We start from the raw sequence: 16644 nt of genomic DNA, 5'->3' as shown, positions 1-16644 counted from the left end.
TGGAAATGTGTTTGTGTACTATTCATTCTTAACATGAAGACTTCTTTTAGCAATTTATTATACGAAGCTTTTCCTTCAAAAAAATACTTTTAAGCTAAACGTATTAGAATTAATAATAAAACTATAAAGCTAGGGTTTATATACATCATACGGATTGCTGCCCAATGACAGTCTCTGTCTACCCTTAGGCTTCCATCCACCTTGAGCTCACTTATTCCTCACCCTATAGGATGGACAGAGTTGGGCTAATTTCCAGGTTATTTATAAATAAAGCATTTCTGAATTATTTTATGATAAGTCTACTTAAATGTAATCTTTCATAGTTATAAAATAATAATAATAATAATAATAATAATAATAATTATTATTATTATTATTATTATTATTATTATTATTGTAGTTGTTGTTGTTGTTATTGTTGTTATTACTACTACTAGCCTACTACTAGTATTGTTATTGTTACATTCACGCTATGAATTAGAATAAGCTTTTATCCAAAACTTTACAAAAGAGGATCAAAAAAGTCAACAGTAGGTCATAATACACACTGCCAGGTTTATTGGATAATAATAATAATAATAATAATAATGTGCTGATTATCACAAGATTTTATTGCAAATCATTCTTATTAAATCATAGTATTATACGTAGTAGTTTTTTTTTGATCAAATCTCCGTTTTTTTTAATAACAAAAAACAAGTTTTTAAGAAAAACTCAAATGAACCTATGAGCAGTTTAAAATTACTCCAGTCTGGTGGCAAAATTTCTACTGCTTGGTAATCTAAAATGGCATAAAGGTTGCATAGAATAAAGATAATAATGTGCAGAAATATTCACTAATCATAGTCAGTCATCATCTATGCGGGTTTCCCCTTATAAACATGGAATAAATTCTTAGAATTGCTTAACTCTATAATGGCTAGTGGTCGGAATACAGAGACTTTTCTATCTTTTTGCATTAATTTCTTTCTGATTTCCAAGTGCAGGTGAACGATGAAACAGCTAATGAGAACACTTCTAGAATAAATAACAAGTTCCCGCCCGGTTTCGAACCGAGGACCTTTCGCGTGTGAGGCGAACGTGATAACCACTACACTACGGGAACTATGAAATTTAATAATTAATTAGATTATTTATTTATTTATTTACAGATAGGTTTAAGGTTTTTGCTCAAGGGCTCAACAGTGGCAACTTGACGATGCTGGGGCCGGAGCACAACCTTCTGATCAAAATCCCTGTAACTTTCAACCTTCACGAAAGCCAGTTTCACTATTGTGCTTAATGGATTTTGGAAATGCACTTGACAATACTGTGCTTGCAAAACCTGTTCCAGCACAGCTGATCTTCGTGTCTTAAAATAACCATTACATTTATTTATTTTATTTTTTTTAGATTTAAAAGTAGACAACATCTCAGTTAACACGGTGACTGGTTAGGATATTCACAACACACAGATGAGCAGTTCACACTGGCAGACTTCTCGTTAACCAACAACAACATAAAGCTACAAATAAAAGTCTAGCTCGTTCTTAGAATTAATTTTGGATAATGTACAACGTCTCCATCTAGCGGTCAGAATATATAATAACTTCTTGCATTTATTTTTTTGGGTTTTACAACTGCAAATCAAATATACAGTACTCCTAACTTAATTCAATTCATTTTTTTTGTATTATATATATATATATATATATATATATATATATATATATATATATATATATTCATACTGTATATACATGTATATGAAAGAAAATAGCTTTCTTTCTCTTTTGTAAGTTTTTTGGATAAAAGAATATTCTAAATGCATTGCGTAAATGTAACAATAAAAATAGCAGCAGTAATAGTAGTTGTAGTAATTATTATTATTATTGTTGTTGTTGTTATTATTATTGATATAACTATAAAGTACACTTATTATAAAATAATTAACAAATGCTTTATTCATAAATAACCTATTATCGTTTTGGAAATGTGTTTGTGTACTATTCATTCTTAACATGAAGACTTCTTTTAGCAATTTATTATACGAAGCTTTTCCTTCAAAAAAATACTTTTAAGCTAAACGTATTAGAATTAATAATAAAACTATAAAGCTAGGGTTTATATACATCATACGGATTGCTGCCCAATAAGTCTCTGTCTACCCTTCGGCTTCCATCCACCTTGAGCTCACTTATTCCTCACCCTATAGGATGGACAGAGTTGGGCTAATTTCCAGGTTATTTATAAATAAAGCATTTCTGAATTATTTTATGATAAGTCTACTTAAATGTAATCTTTCATAGTTATAAAAGAATAATAATAATAATAATAATAATAATAATAATAATTATTATTATTATTATTATTATTATTGTAGTTGTTGTTGTTGTTATTGTTGTTATTACTACTACTAGCCTACTACTAGTATTGTTATTGTTACATTCACGCTATGAATTAGAATAAGCTTTTATCCAAAACTTTACAAAAGAGGATCAAAAAAGTCAACAGTCTGTCATAATACACACTGCCAGGTTTATTGGATAATAATAATAATAATAATAATAATGTGCTGATTATCACAAGATTTTATTGCAAATCATTCTTATTAAATCATAGTATTATACGTAGTAGTTTTTTTTTTTTTGATCAAATCTCCGTTTTTTTTAATAACAAAAAACAAGTTTTTAAGAAAAACTCAAATGAACCTATGAGCAGTTTAAAATTACTCCAGTCTGGTGGCAAAATTTCTACTGCTTGGTAATCTAAAATGGCATAAAGGTTGCATAGAATAAAGATAATAATGTGCAGAAATATTCACTAATCATAGTCAGTCATCATCTATGCGGGTTTCCCCTTATAAACATGGAATGAATTCTTAGAATTGCTTAACTCTATAATGGCTAGTGGTCAGAATACAGAGACTTTTCTATCTTTTTGCATTAATTTCTTTCTGATTTCCAAGTGCAGGTGAACGATGAAACAGCTAATGAGAACACTTCTAGAATAAATAATAAGTTCCCGCCCGGTTTCGAACCGAGGACCTTTCGCGTGTTAGGCGAACGTGATAACCACTACACTACGGGAACTATGAAACTTAATAATTAATTAGATTATTTATTTATTCATTTACAGATAGGTTTAAGGTTTTTGCTCAAGGGCTCAACAGTGGCAACTTGACGATGCTGGGGCCGGAGCACAACCTTCTGATCAAAATCCCTGTAACTTTCAACCTTCACGAAAGCCAGTTTCACTATTGTGCTTAATGGATTTTGGAAATGCACTTGACAATACTGTGCTTGCAAAACCTGTTCCAGCACAGCTGATCTTCTTGTCTTAAAATAACCATTACATTTTTTTTTTTTTTTAGATTTAAAAGTAGACTACATCTAAGTTAACACGGTGACTGGTTAGGATATTCACAACACAAAGATGAGCAGTTCACACTGGCAGACTTCTCGTTAACCAACAACAACATAAAGCTACAAATAAAAGTCTAGCTCGTTCTTAGAATTAATTTTGGATAATGTACAACGTCTCCATCTAGCGGTCAGAATATATAATAACTTCTTGCATTTATTTTTTGGGGGGTTTTACAACTGCAAATCAAATATACAGTACTCCTAACTTAATTCAAATCATTTTTTTGTATTATATATATATATATATATATATATATACTGTATATACATGTATATGAAAGAAAATAGCTTTCTTTCTCTTTTGTAAGTTTTTTGGATAAAAGAATATTCTAAATGCATTGCGTAAATGTAACAATAAAAATAGCAGCAGTAATAGTAGTTGTAGTAATTATTATTATTGTTGTTGTTGTTGTTGTTGTTGTTATTATTATTATTGATATAACTATAAAGTACACTTATTATAAAATAATTAACAAATGCTTTATTCATAAATAACCTATTATGGTTTTGGAAATGTGTTTGTGTACTATTCATTCTTAACATGAAGACTTCTTTTAGCAATTTATTATACGAAGCTTTTCCTTCAAAAAAATACTTTTAAGCTAAACGTATTAGAATTAATAATAAAACTATAAAGCTAGGGTTTATATACATCATACGGATTGCTGCCCAATGACAGTCTCTGTCTACCCTTAGGCTTCCATCCACCTTGAGCTCACTTATTCCTCACCCTATAGGATGGACAGAGTTGGGCTAATTTCCAGGTTATTTATAAATAAAGCATTTCTGAATTATTTTATGATAAGTCTACTTAAATGTAATCTTTCATAGTTATAAAATAATAATAATAATAATAATAATAATTATTATTATTATTATTATTATTATTATTATTATTATTATTGTAGTTGTTGTTGTTGTTATTGTTGTTATTACTACTACTAGCCTACGACTGGTATTGTTATTGTTACATTCACGCTATGAATTAGAATAAGCTTTTATCCAAAACTTTACAAAAGAGGATCAAAAAAGTCAACAGTCTGTCATAATACACACTGCCAGGTTTATTGGATAATAATAATAATAATAATAATAATGTGCTGATTATCACAAGATTTTATTGCAAATCATTCTTATTAAATCATAGTATTATACGTAGTAGTTTTTTTTTTTTTTGATCAAATCTCCGTTTTTTTTAATAACAAAAAACAAGTTTTTAAGAAAAACTCAAATGAACCTATGAGCAGTTTAAAATTACTCCAGTCTGGTGGCAAAATTTCTACTGCTTGGTAATCTAAAATGGCATAAAGGTTGCATAGAATAAAGATAATAATGTGCAGAAATATTCACTAATCATAGTCAGTCATCATCTATGCGGGTTTCCCCTTATAAACATGGAATTAATTCTTAGAATTGCTTAACTCTATAATGGCTAGTGGTCAGAATACAGAGACTTTTCTATCTTTTTGCATTAATTTCTTTCTGTTTTCCAAGTGCAGGTGAACGATGAAACATCTAATGAGAACACTTCTAGAATAAATAATAAGTTGCCGCCCGGTTTCGAACCGAGGACCTTTCGCGTGTTAGGCGAACGTGATAACCACTACACTACGGGAACTATGAAACTTAATAATTAATTAGATTATTTATTTATTTATTTACAGATAGGTTTAAGGTTTTTGCTCAAGGGCTCAACGGTGGCAACTTGACGACGCTGGGGCCGGAGCACAACCTTCTGATCAAAATCCCTGTAACTTTCAACCTTCACGAAAGCCAGTTTCACTATTGTGCTTAATGGATTTTGGAAATGCACTTGACAATACTGTGCTTGCAAAACCTGTTCCAGCACAGCTGATCTTCTTGTCTTAAAATAACCATTACATTTTTTTTTTTTTTTAGATTTAAAAGTAGACTACATCTAAGTTAACACGGTGACTGGTTAGGATATTCACAACACAAAGATGAGCAGTTCACACTGGCAGACTTCTCGTTAACCAACAACAACATAAAGCTACAAATAAAAGTCTAGCTCGTTCTTAGAATTAATTTTGGATAATGTACAACGTCTCCATCTAGCGGTCAGAATATATAATAACTTCTTGCATTTATTTTTTTGGGGGTTTTACAACTGCAAATCAAATATACAGTACTCCTAACTTAATTCAAATCATTTTTTTGTATTATATATATATATATATATATATATACTGTATATACATGTATATGAAAGAAAATAGCTTTCTTTCTCTTTTGTAAGTTTTTTGGATAAAAGAATATTCTAAATGCATTGCGTAAATGTAACAATAAAAATAGCAGCAGTAATAGTAGTTGTAGTAATTATTATTATTGTTGTTGTTGTTGTTGTTGTTGTTATTATTATTATTGATATAACTATAAAGTACACTTATTATAAAATAATTAACAAATGCTTTATTCATAAATAACCTATTATGGTTTTGGAAATGTGTTTGTGTACTATTCATTCTTAACATGAAGACTTCTTTTAGCAATTTATTATACGAAGCTTTTCCTTCAAAAAAATACTTTTAAGCTAAACGTATTAGAATTAATAATAAAACTATAAAGCTAGGGTTTATATACATCATACGGATTGCTGCCCAATGACAGTCTCTGTCTACCCTTAGGCTTCCATCCACCTTGAGCTCACTTATTCCTCACCCTATAGGATGGACAGAGTTGGGCTAATTTCCAGGTTATTTATAAATAAAGCATTTCTGAATTATTTTATGATAAGTCTACTTAAATGTAATCTTTCATAGTTATAAAATAATAATAATAATAATAATAATTATTATTATTATTATTATTATTATTATTATTATTATTATTATTGTAGTTGTTGTTGTTGTTATTGTTGTTATAACTACTACTAGCCTACTACTAGTATAGTTATTGTTACATTTACGCTATGAATTAGAATAAGCTTTTATCCAAAAATTTACAAAAGAGGATCAAAAAAGTCAACAGTCTGTCATAATACACACTGCCAGGTTTATTGGATAATAATAATAATAATAATAATAATAATAATAATGTGCTGATTATCACAAGATTTTATTGCAAATCATTCTTATTAAATCATAGTATTATACGTAGTATTTTTTTTTTTTTTTGATCAAATCTCCGTTTTTTTTAATAACAAAAAACAAGTTTTTAAGAAAAACTCAAATGAACCTATGAGCAGTTTAAAATTACTCCAGTCTGGTGGCAAAATTTCTACTGCTTGGTAATCTAAAATGGCATAAAGGTTGCATAGAATAAAGATAATAATGTGCAGAAATATTCACTAATCATAGTCAGTCATCATCTATGCGGGTTTCCCCTTATAAACATGGAATTAATTCTTAGAATTGCTTAACTCTATAATGGCTAGTGGTCAGAATACAGAGACTTTTCTATCTTTTTGCATTAATTTCTTTCTGTTTTCCAAGTGCAGGTGAACGATGAAACATCTAATGAGAACACTTCTAGAATAAATAATAAGTTCCCGCCCGGTTTCGAACCGAGGACCTTTCGCGTGTTAGGCGAACGTGATAACCACTACACTACGGGAACTATGAAATTTAATAATTAATTAGATTATTTATTTATTTATTTACAGATAGGTTTAAGGTTTTTGCTCAAGGGCTCAACAGTGGCAACTTGACGATGCTGGGGCCGGAGCACAACCTTCTGATCAAAATCCCTGTAACTTTCAACCTTCACGAAAGCCAGTTTCACTATTGTGCTTAATGGATTTTGGAAATGCACTTGACAATACTGTGCTTGCAAAACCTGTTCCAGCACAGCTGATCTTCTTGTCTTAAAATAACCATTACATTTTTTTTTTTTTTTAGATTTAAAAGTAGACTACATCTAAGTTAACACGGTGACTGGTTAGGATATTCACAACACAAAGATGAGCAGTTCACACTGGCAGACTTCTCGTTAACCAACAACAACATAAAGCTACAAATAAAAGTCTAGCTCGTTCTTAGAATTAATTTTGGATAATGTACAACGTCTCCATCTAGCGGTCAGAATATATAATAACTTCTTGCATTTATTTTTTTGGGGGTTTTACAACTGCAAATCAAATATACAGTACTCCTAACTTAATTCAAATCATTTTTTTGTATTATATATATATATATATATATATACTGTATATACATGTATATGAAAGAAAATAGCTTTCTTTCTCTTTTGTAAGTTTTTTGGATAAAAGAATATTCTAAATGCATTGCGTAAATGTAACAATAAAAATAGCAGCAGTAATAGTAGTTGTAGTAATTATTATTATTGTTGTTGTTGTTGTTGTTGTTGTTGTTATTATTATTATTGATATAACTATAAAGTACACTTATTATAAAATAATTAACAAATGCTTTATTCATAAATAACCTATTATGGTTTTGGAAATGTGTTTGTGTACTATTCATTCTTAACATGAAGACTTCTTTTAGCAATTTATTATACGAAGCTTTTCCTTCAAAAAAATACTTTTAAGCTAAACGTATTAGAATTAATAATAAAACTATAAAGCTAGGGTTTATATACATCATACGGATTGCTGCCCAATGACAGTCTCTGTCTACCCTTAGGCTTCCATCCACCTTGAGCTCACTTATTCCTCACCCTATAGGATGGACAGAGTTGGGCTAATTTCCAGGTTATTTATAAATAAAGCATTTCTGAATTATTTTATGATAAGTCTACTTAAATGTAATCTTTCATAGTTATAAAATAATAATAATAATAATAATAATAATAATAATAATTATTATTATTATTATTATTATTATTATTATTATTGTAGTTGTTGTTGTTGTTATTGTTGTTATTACTACTACTAGCCTACTACTAGTATTGTTATTGTTACATTCACGCTATGAATTAGAATAAGCTTTTATCCAAAACTTTACAAAAGAGGATCAAAAAAGTCAACAGTCTGTCATAATACACACTGCCAGGTTTATTGGATAATAATAATAATAATAATAATAATAATGTGCTGATTATCACAAGATTTTATTGCAAATCATTCTTATTAAATCATAGTATTATACGTAGTAGTTTTTTTTTTTTTTTGATCAAATCTCCGTTTTTTTTAATAACAAAAAACAAGTTTTTAAGAAAAACTCAAATGAACCTATGAGCAGTTTAAAATTACTCCAGTCTGGTGGCAAAATTTCTACTGCTTGGTAATCTAAAATGGCATAAAGGTTGCATAGAATAAAGATAATAATGTGCAGAAATATTCACTAATCATAGTCAGTCATCATCTATGCGGGTTTCCCCTTATAAACATGGAATTAATTCTTAGAATTGCTTAACTCTATAATGGCTAGTGGTCAGAATACAGAGACTTTTCTATCTTTTTGCATTAATTTCTTTCTGTTTTCCAAGTGCAGGTGAACGATGAAACATCTAATGAGAACACTTCTAGAATAAATAACAAGTTCCCGCCCGGTTTCGAACCGAGGACCTTTCGCGTGTTAGGCGAACGTGATAACCACTACACTACGGGAACTATGAAATTTAATAATTAATTAGATTATTTATTTATTTATTTACAGATAGGTTTAAGGTTTTTGCTCAAGGGCTCAACAGTGGCAACTTGACGATGCTGGGGCCGGAGCACAACCTTCTGATCAAAATCCCTGTAACTTTCAACCTTCACGAAAGCCAGTTTCACTATTGTGCTTAATGGATTTTGGAAATGCACTTGACAATACTGTGCTTGCAAAACCTGTTCCAGCACAGCTGATCTTCTTGTCTTAAAATAACCATTACATTTTTTTTTTTTTTTAGATTTAAAAGTAGACTACATCTAAGTTAACACGGTGACTGGTTAGGATATTCACAACACAAAGATGAGCAGTTCACACTGGCAGACTTCTCGTTAACCAACAACAACATAAAGCTACAAATAAAAGTCTAGCTCGTTCTTAGAATTAATTTTGGATAATGTACAACGTCTCCATCTAGCGGTCAGAATATATAATAACTTCTTGCATTTATTTTTTGGGGGGTTTTACAACTGCAAATCAAATATACAGTACTCCTAACTTAATTCAAATCATTTTTTTGTATTATATATATATATATATATATATATATACTGTATATACATGTATATGAAAGAAAATAGCTTTCTTTCTCTTTTGTAAGTTTTTTGGATAAAAGAATATTCTAAATGCATTGCGTAAATGTAACAATAAAAATAGCAGCAGTAATAGTAGTTGTAGTAATTATTATTATTGTTGTTGTTGTTGTTGTTGTTGTTATTATTATTATTGATATAACTATAAAGTACACTTATTATAAAATAATTAACAAATGCTTTATTCATAAATAACCTATTATGGTTTTGGAAATGTGTTTGTGTACTATTCATTCTTAACATGAAGACTTCTTTTAGCAATTTATTATACGAAGCTTTTCCTTCAAAAAAATACTTTTAAGCTAAACGTATTAGAATTAATAATAAAACTATAAAGCTAGGGTTTATATACATCATACGGATTGCTGCCCAATGACAGTCTCTGTCTACCCTTAGGCTTCCATCCACCTTGAGCTCACTTATTCCTCACCCTATAGGATGGACAGAGTTGGGCTAATTTCCAGGTTATTTATAAATAAAGCATTTCTGAATTATTTTATGATAAGTCTACTTAAATGTAATCTTTCATAGTTATAAAATAATAATAATAATAATAATAATAATTATTATTATTATTATTATTATTATTATTATTATTATTATTGTAGTTGTTGTTGTTGTTATTGTTGTTATTACTACTACTAGCCTACTACTAGTATTGTTATTGTTACATTCACGCTATGAATTAGAATAAGCTTTTATCCAAAACTTTACAAAAGAGGATCAAAAAAGTCAACAGTCTGTCATAATACACACTGCCAGGTTTATTGGATAATAATAATAATAATAATAATAATAATAATGTGCTGATTATCACAAGATTTTATTGCAAATCATTCTTATTAAATCATAGTATTATACGTAGTAGTTTTTTTTTTTTTTGATCAAATCTCCGTTTTTTTTAATAACAAAAAACAAGTTTTTAAGAAAAACTCAAATGAACCTATGAGCAGTTTAAAATTACTCCAGTCTGGTGGCAAAATTTCTACTGCTTGGTAATCTAAAATGGCATAAAGGTTGCATAGAATAAAGATAATAATGTGCAGAAATATTCACTAATCATAGTCAGTCATCATCTATGCGGGTTTCCCCTTATAAACATGGAATTAATTCTTAGAATTGCTTAACTCTATAATGGCTAGTGGTCAGAATACAGAGACTTTTCTATCTTTTTGCATTAATTTCTTTCTGTTTTCCAAGTGCAGGTGAACGATGAAACATCTAATGAGAACACTTCTAGAATAAATAATAAGTTCCCGCCCGGTTTCGAACCGAGGACCTTTCGCGTGTTAGGCGAACGTGATAACCACTACACTACGGGAACTATGAAACTTAATAATTAATTAGATTATTTATTTATTTATTTACAGATAGGTTTAAGGTTTTTGCTCAAGGGCTCAACAGTGGCAACTTGACGATGCTGGGGCCGGAGCACAACCTTCTGATCAAAATCCCTGTAACTTTCAACCTTCACGAAAGCCAGTTTCACTATTGTGCTTAATGGATTTTGGAAATGCACTTGACAATACTGTGCTTGCAAAACCTGTTCCAGCACAGCTGATCTTCTTGTCTTAAAATAACCATTACATTTTTTTTTTTTTTTTTAGATTTAAAAGTAGACTACATCTAAGTTAACACGGTGACTGGTTAGGATATTCACAACACAAAGATGAGCAGTTCACACTGGCAGACTTCTCGTTAACCAACAACAACATAAAGCTACAAATAAAAGTCTAGCTCGTTCTTAGAATTAATTTTGGATAATGTACAACGTCTCCATCTAGCGGTCAGAATATATAATAACTTCTTGCATTTATTTTTTGGGGGGTTTTACAACTGCAAATCAAATATACAGTACTCCTAACTTAATTCAAATCATTTTTTTGTATTATATATATATATACTGTATATACATGTATATGAAAGAAAATAGCTTTCTTTCTCTTTTGTAAGTTTTTTGGATAAAAGAATATTCTAAATGCATTGCGTAAATGTAACAATAAAAATAGCAGCAGTAATAGTAGTTGTAGTAATTATTATTATTATTGTTGTTGTTGTTATTATTATTGATATAACTATAAAGTACACTTATTATAAAATAATTAACAAATTCTTTATTCATAAATAACCTATTATGGTTTTGGAAATGTGTTTGTGTACTATTCATTCTTAACATGAAGACTTCTTTTAGCAATTTATTATACGAAGCTTTTCCTTCAAAAAAATACTTTTAAGCTAAACGTATTAGAATTAATAATAAAACTATAAAGCTAGGGTTTATATACATCATACGGATTGCTGCCCAATGACAGTCTCTGTCTACCCTTAGGCTTCCATCCACCTTGAGCTCACTTATTCCTCACCCTATAGGATGGACAGAGTTGGGCTAATTTCCAGGTTATTTATAAATAAAGCATTTCTGAATTATTTTATGATAAGTCTACTTAAATGTAATCTTTTATAGTTATAAAATAATAATAATAATAATAATAATAATTATTATTATTATTATTATTATTATTATTATTATTATTGTAGTTGTTGTTGTTGTTATTGTTGTTATAACTACTACTAGCCTACTACTAGTATTGTTATTGTTACATTTACGCTATGAATTAGAATAAGCTTTTATCCAAAAATTTACAAAAGAGGATCAAAAAAGTCAACAGTCTGTCATAATACACACTGCCAGGTTTATTGGATAATAATAATAATAATAATAATAATAATAATAATGTGCTGATTATCACAAGATTTTATTGCAAATCATTCTTATTAAATCATAGTATTATACGTAGTAGTTTTTTTTTTTTTTGATCAAATCTCCGTTTTTTTTAATAACAAAAAACAAGTTTTTAAGAAAAACTCAAATGAACCTATGAGCAGTTTAAAATTACTCCAGTCTGGTGGCAAAATTTCTACTGCTTGGTAATCTAAAATGGCATAAAGGTTGCATAGAATAAAGATAATAATGTGCAGAAATATTCACTAATCATAGTCAGTCATCATCTATGCGGGTTTCCCCTTATAAACATGGAATTAATTCTTAGAATTGCTTAACTCTATAATGGCTAGTGGTCAGAATACAGAGACTTTTCTATCTTTTTGCATTAATTTCTTTCTGTTTTCCAAGTGCAGGTGAACGATGAAACATCTAATGAGAACACTTCTAGAATAAATAATAAGTTCCCGCCCGGTTTCGAACCGAGGACCTTTCGCGTGTTAGGCGAACGTGATAACCACTACACTACGGGAACTATGAAATTTAATAATTAATTAGATTATTTATTTATTTATTTACAGATAGGTTTAAGGTTTTTGCTCAAGGGCTCAACAGTGGCAACTTGACGATGCTGGGGCCGGAGCACAACCTTCTGATCAAAATCCCTGTAACTTTCAACCTTCACGAAAGCCAGTTTCACTATTGTGCTTAATGGATTTTGGAAATGCACTTGACAATACTGTGCTTGCAAAACCTGTTCCAGCACAGCTGATCTTCTTGTCTTAAAATAACCATTACATTTTTTTTTTTTTTTAGATTTAAAAGTAGACTACATCTAAGTTAACACGGTGACTGGTTAGGATATTCACAACACAAAGATGAGCAGTTCACACTGGCAGACTTCTCGTTAACCAACAACAACATAAAGCTACAAATAAAAGTCTAGCTCGTTCTTAGAATTAATTTTGGATAATGTACAACGTCTCCATCTAGCGGTCAGAATATATAATAACTTCTTGCATTTATTTTTTTGGGGGTTTTACAACTGCAAATCAAATATACAGTACTCCTAACTTAATTCAAATCATTTTTTTGTATTATATATATATATATATATATATACTGTATATACATGTATATGAAAGAAAATAGCTTTCTTTCTCTTTTGTAAGTTTTTTGGATAAAAGAATATTCTAAATGCATTGCGTAAATGTAACAATAAAAATAGCAGCAGTAATAGTAGTTGTAGTAATTATTATTATTGTTGTTGTTGTTGTTGTTGTTGTTGTTATTATTATTATTGATATAACTATAAAGTACACTTATTATAAAATAATTAACAAATGCTTTATTCATAAATAACCTATTATGGTTTTGGAAATGTGTTTGTGTACTATTCATTCTTAACATGAAGACTTCTTTTAGCAATTTATTATACGAAGCTTTTCCTTCAAAAAAATACTTTTAAGCTAAACGTATTAGAATTAATAATAAAACTATAAAGCTAGGGTTTATATACATCATACGGATTGCTGCCCAATGACAGTCTCTGTCTACCCTTAGGCTTCCATCCACCTTGAGCTCACTTATTCCTCACCCTATAGGATGGACAGAGTTGGGCTAATTTCCAGGTTATTTATAAATAAAGCATTTCTGAATTATTTTATGATAAGTCTACTTAAATGTAATCTTTCATAGTTATAAAATAATAATAATAATAATAATAATAATAATAATAATAATTATTATTATTATTATTATTATTATTATTATTGTAGTTGTTGTTGTTGTTATTGTTGTTATTACTACTACTAGCCTACTACTAGTATTGTTATTGTTACATTCACGCTATGAATTAGAATAAGCTTTTATCCAAAACTTTACAAAAGAGGATCAAAAAAGTCAACAGTCTGTCATAATACACACTGCCAGGTTTATTGGATAATAATAATAATAATAATAATAATAATGTGCTGATTATCACAAGATTTTATTGCAAATCATTCTTATTAAATCATAGTATTATACGTAGTAGTTTTTTTTTTTTTTTGATCAAATCTCCGTTTTTTTTAATAACAAAAAACAAGTTTTTAAGAAAAACTCAAATGAACCTATGAGCAGTTTAAAATTACTCCAGTCTGGTGGCAAAATTTCTACTGCTTGGTAATCTAAAATGGCATAAAGGTTGCATAGAATAAAGATAATAATGTGCAGAAATATTCACTAATCATAGTCAGTCATCATCTATGCGGGTTTCCCCTTATAAACATGGAATTAATTCTTAGAATTGCTTAACTCTATAATGGCTAGTGGTCAGAATACAGAGACTTTTCTATCTTTTTGCATTAATTTCTTTCTGTTTTCCAAGTGCAGGTGAACGATGAAACATCTAATGAGAACACTTCTAGAATAAATAATAAGTTCCCGCCCGGTTTCGAACCGAGGACCTTTCGCGTGTTAGGCGAACGTGATAACCACTACACTACGGGAACTATGAAATTTAATAATTAATTAGATTATTTATTTATTTATTTACAGATAGGTTTAAGGTTTTTGCTCAAGGGCTCAACAGTGGCAACTTGACGATGCTGGGGCCGGAGCACAACCTTCTGATCAAAATCCCTGTAACTTTCAACCTTCACGAAAGCCAGTTTCACTATTGTGCTTAATGGATTTTGGAAATGCACTTGACAATACTGTGCTTGCAAAACCTGTTCCAGCACAGCTGATCTTCTTGTCTTAAAATAACCATTACATTTTTTTTTTTTTTTAGATTTAAAAGTAGACTACATCTAAGTTAACACGGTGACTGGTTAGGATATTCACAACACAAAGATGAGCAGTTCACACTGGCAGACTTCTCGTTAACCAACAACAACATAAAGCTACAAATAAAAGTCTAGCTCGTTCTTAGAATTAATTTTGGATAATGTACAACGTCTCCATCTAGCGGTCAGAATATATAATAACTTCTTGCATTTATTTTTTTGGGGGTTTTACAACTGCAAATCAAATATACAGTACTCCTAACTTAATTCAATTCATTTTTTTGTGTTATATATATATATATATATACTGTATATACATGTATATGAAAGAAAATAGCTTTCTTTCTCTTTTGTAAGTTTTTTGGATAAAAGAATATTCTAAATGCATTGCGTAAATGTAACAATAAAAATAGCAGCAGTAATAGTAGTTGTAGTAATTATTATTATTGTTGTTGTTGTTGTTGTTGTTGTTATTATTATTATTGATATAACTATAAAGTACACTTATTATAAAATAATTAACAAATGCTTTATTCATAAATAACCTATTATGGTTTTGGAAATGTGTTTGTGTACTATTCATTCTTAACATGAAGACTTCTTTTAGCAATTTATTATACGAAGCTTTTCCTTCAAAAAAATACTTTTAAGCTAAACGTATTAGAATTAATAATAAAACTATAAAGCTAGGGTTTATATACATCATACGGATTGCTGCCCAATGACAGTCTCTGTCTACCCTTAGGCTTCCATCCACCTTGAGCTCACTTATTCCTCACCCTATAGGATGGACAGAGTTGGGCTAATTTCCAGGTTATTTATAAATAAAGCATTTCTGAATTATTTTATGATAAGTCTACTTAAATGTAATCTTTTATAGTTATAAAATAATAATAATAATAATAATAATAATTATTATTATTATTATTATAATTATTATTTTTTTTATTATTGTAGTTTTTGTTGTTGTTATTGTTGTTATTACTACTACTAGCCTACTATTAGTATTGTTATTATTACATTTACGCTATGAATTAGAATAAGCTTTTATCCAAAACTTTACAAAAGAGGATGAAAAATGTCAACAGTCTGTCATAATACACACTGCCAGGTTTATTGGATAATAATAATAATAATAATAATAATAATAATGTGCTGATTATCACAAGATTTTATTGCAAATCATTCTTATTAAATCATAGTATTATACGTAGTAGTTTTTTTTTTTTTTGATCAAATCTCCGTTTTTTTTAATAACAAAAAACAAGTTTTTAAGAAAAACTCAAATGAACCTATGAGCAGTTTAAAATTACTCCAGTCTGGTGGCAAAATTTCTACTGCTTGGTAATCTAAAATGGCATAAAGGTTGCATAGAATAAAGATAATAATGTGCAGAAATATTCACTAATCATAGTCAGTCATCATCTATGCGGGTTTCCCCTTATAAACATGGAATTAATTCTTAGAATTGCTTAACTCTATAATGGCTAGTGGTCAGAATACAGAGACTTTTCTATCTTTTTGCATTAATTTCTTTCTGTTTTCCAAGTGCAGGTGAACGATGAAACATCTAATGAGAACACT

General features: G+C 29.1%; 8 non-coding genes across 8 annotated transcripts; all 8 read right to left on the bottom strand.

The window, feature by feature from the left end:
• Positions 1-1032: 1032 nt before the first annotated feature.
• Positions 1033-1105, bottom strand: trnav-cac (transfer RNA valine (anticodon CAC)). Its single transcript has one exon. It is a non-coding gene; the product is annotated as a tRNA-Val (tRNA).
• A 1893-nt stretch (positions 1106-2998) lies between these two features.
• trnav-aac (transfer RNA valine (anticodon AAC)) lies at positions 2999-3071 on the bottom strand. Its single transcript has one exon. It is a non-coding gene; the product is annotated as a tRNA-Val (tRNA).
• Positions 3072-4949: 1878 nt separating this feature from the next.
• trnav-aac (transfer RNA valine (anticodon AAC)) lies at positions 4950-5022 on the bottom strand. The gene has a single exon. It is a non-coding gene; the product is annotated as a tRNA-Val (tRNA).
• A 1885-nt stretch (positions 5023-6907) lies between these two features.
• Positions 6908-6980, bottom strand: trnav-aac (transfer RNA valine (anticodon AAC)). The gene has a single exon. It is a non-coding gene; the product is annotated as a tRNA-Val (tRNA).
• Positions 6981-8864: 1884 nt separating this feature from the next.
• Positions 8865-8937, bottom strand: trnav-aac (transfer RNA valine (anticodon AAC)). Its single transcript has one exon. It is a non-coding gene; the product is annotated as a tRNA-Val (tRNA).
• A 1884-nt stretch (positions 8938-10821) lies between these two features.
• On the bottom strand, positions 10822-10894 carry trnav-aac (transfer RNA valine (anticodon AAC)). Its single transcript has one exon. It is a non-coding gene; the product is annotated as a tRNA-Val (tRNA).
• A 1860-nt stretch (positions 10895-12754) lies between these two features.
• On the bottom strand, positions 12755-12827 carry trnav-aac (transfer RNA valine (anticodon AAC)). Its single transcript has one exon. It is a non-coding gene; the product is annotated as a tRNA-Val (tRNA).
• A 1884-nt stretch (positions 12828-14711) lies between these two features.
• On the bottom strand, positions 14712-14784 carry trnav-aac (transfer RNA valine (anticodon AAC)). Its single transcript has one exon. It is a non-coding gene; the product is annotated as a tRNA-Val (tRNA).
• Positions 14785-16644: the final 1860 nt, after the last annotated feature.

Source organism: Clarias gariepinus, chromosome 11 (assembly GCF_024256425.1).
Source record: "Clarias gariepinus isolate MV-2021 ecotype Netherlands chromosome 11, CGAR_prim_01v2, whole genome shotgun sequence".
NCBI classification, from domain to species: domain Eukaryota; kingdom Metazoa; phylum Chordata; class Actinopteri; order Siluriformes; family Clariidae; genus Clarias; species Clarias gariepinus.
This window is presented reverse-complemented; position numbering and strand designations above follow the sequence as displayed.